The 2,681-nt window shown below is 29.1% G+C and overlaps 1 protein-coding gene across 4 annotated transcripts in view; it reads left to right on the forward strand.

Annotated features, from left to right (window-relative positions):
- hnrnpd (heterogeneous nuclear ribonucleoprotein D) overlaps positions 1–1,051 on the forward strand; it is a 15,930-nt gene extending 14,879 nt beyond the window's left edge. For all 4 annotated transcript variants that reach the window (XR_007935397.1, XR_003716747.2, XM_028805385.2 and 1 more), the window contains one exon: positions 738–1,051. The gene's annotated coding sequence lies outside the window, so the exon portion shown is untranslated. The remainder of the gene's footprint in view (positions 1–737) is intronic.
- Positions 1,052–2,681: the final 1,630 nt, after the last annotated feature.

The raw sequence follows: 2,681 nt of genomic DNA on the forward strand, positions 1-2,681 counted from the left end.
CCCATGTAATGGTTAAATACGACAGCTTACTGAAAAAAAATAACTGTTTATTCTTCTAAGGATACAGCTTTCTCTGGATTTTCCAGTGTCTTAATATATTTTATTTCTAATCTATTTGTAATGCTTGCCTTTCTTGTTTTTATAGCCCTTGTAGCAGTAATTTCATGGAGTAGTCCATAAGCTGAAACATGTTTTGTGCATTGATTTCACTACATTAATTTAAAGAGATTCTCTGTATTTGATATTTCTAATACCGATTAGATTTATTGCATTATTTTTTTCTCATGTTCTGTAAACATTTTTAATTCTTTAAATAAGATACACATAATTAAGTGACCTAATTAAGTGGTACAAGAAAACATATTATTTAGAAAATAGAACATGTCGGTTGTTATAGTTTGATTAAAATAAAAATCAGAAGATACTGTAATTTATTGTGTTTTCTTTTTGTTTTGTCTTTTTTTTGTTTTGTTTTTGTTCTTTTACACATTTAGCACTTGTGTTATTCATTGCACTTTTAAGATTTCTAGCTTATGGACTATTCTGTTTTTAAGCCTAATTGTACTTTCTGTATATACATATATATATATATTTATTTATTTATATAAAAATATAATTATACATTTGCATAAATGAGTATCTTTGGGGGTCCTTTATAGTATATATTTTGAGTGTACAAACCATTTTGTTTTAAATTCTTATTAACAGGTTTTTTTATTATTGCTCTTTTTTTTTAGGTGAAGGAGCAGTATTTCACATCATGCAGAAGATCCTCAAAGGAGGTTTTTAGACTAGACTGACTTTTTTTTGTCATTTTTGTGTTTCGTTTGGCCTTGTATGTTTCACTCAAGTCTTTGTTTATTTGTGCACTTAATTTTTTAATTTTAATATAATACTTTTATTTCCTTATTGCAAACACTATGCTTATAAAGCAGCCAACAGTGTGCTGTATATTTTTCTTTGTTGTGAAGTCATGTTTTTGAGGTATATTGTGATAAAAAGTGAAACACAATTGTGTAAATTTTTTAAAATAAATCTTTTTCTACAAGGATTTTTGTATTTGTTTAATCTTTTTGTTCTTGGTTATGGAAATAAAGAATATTTAAAAAGAAGACCTACTTTATTTTGCGAAAAGATGTATTGACTTCATTGACAATTTATGGACTTGTGTTCTAGAAAGTGTCCAAGCAGATGTGCAATCTGCCAGATCAGCAAAGAAATACTGGTGATTGCTGAACATTTATATAAAAAAGTATTTGTGATGTGGAAGAAAATTAATTTGAGGTAAATTATTGCTTGGACTTGAATTAATTTCATACTCTGTAATGTGAATATGCATTGTTATGGAACCTTTTTATTTACACATCTCTGCTGTTACACAGTTAATGCATTTTAATTAATTTTAGCGTTTCATGTATACGTTTCCTGCATATTGTTACTTTAATCATGAAATAATTCAGAACTAATATATTTTGTTAAGTTGTAGATACTCAGAGTTTAGTTGTTCTGAAAAACAAAATGCCTTCATCTGCCACTGATGGAAACTAAGAAAAAGTTATAGTATACATGTTGATTATATTTTTTCTTATGCTTTTACATTTTGACTTTTGGGGGGGGGAAACTCCTTTTTTTCTGAAATGCATCTCTTTTGTATGTGTGTGCTTTATTTGTGGAAAACACTGTTCCTGCACTTGTTCTTTCAGAATTGTATGGTATTGGGCTTTTGTGTTTGCTTTAATATTAATACAGCTTGCAACTGCTTGGAACCATTCCACTGATTCTTGATTTTGGACTTTATTCATTTCACTTACCAGGTTTTCTATGGAAATTAACAAAAACAGTTATCGGTTTAAGTAACTTTTGTTCATAATTGTTATGCATATAACAGTGATCAAGTTTATAATTGCATTGTAAATGTAATAGGTTGGTGCATTGTCTGAAAGCATCTGTTTTGCTGTTTAGTGTCTTTCTAAACATAAGACTAAAGCTATTTAATGTCTTAGATTATTTTCATTTTCTTTGTTTTATTAAATTAATCTGGCTTTTAAGGATTCTTTTTTACTGAAAATCTTTCATTTTTGTAGGTTTAAATTAGCTCAGCTGCATCTGGTTTACAAATCTTTTATGGGCATGTGATGGCCAGTTAGTATGAGAAAAATATTACTAAACATGTAAATGTTGTCCCTTAGAGGGAGTGAAGTGTATTAAAAACAAAACTGGTGAATAAAAGTAAAATGTTGCTAATTTCAATTTTCTTAAAAGTTTTTACCTGTTAAGTCCTAAAACCTACCAGTAGCTACAGGTAATAAATAAATAATGAGCAGTATGGCAATCAGAGAGGTAGAGTGCTACTAAGAATTTTAAGACCTCAAATCAAATGAACCACAAGGTGCAGGTAAAATTTACAAAGAAATGTGTTAAAAAAAAAAAAAAAAAAAAAAAAAGATATCTCTCTGTTCATTTAGATTGAAAGCTATGCATTCAGAATCGAGAGGGATCCAGTCCTGCTCGGCATCAATGGGTGCAAGGCATTGTTCAGATCTGGTACACTAGTTCTAAGAAGCGTATAATTATGCCAGTCATTCGTGTCCTGTATGTTGTTTTGAAATTCTTGAAGTCCTAAAAGCCAGGAGATCTCATTACATTGTATAACAAGTTAGAAAATGTATGCATGGTGTAAC

The sequence above is a fragment of the Erpetoichthys calabaricus genome, chromosome 7 (assembly GCF_900747795.2).
Source record: "Erpetoichthys calabaricus chromosome 7, fErpCal1.3, whole genome shotgun sequence".
NCBI lineage: Eukaryota > Metazoa > Chordata > Cladistia > Polypteriformes > Polypteridae > Erpetoichthys > Erpetoichthys calabaricus.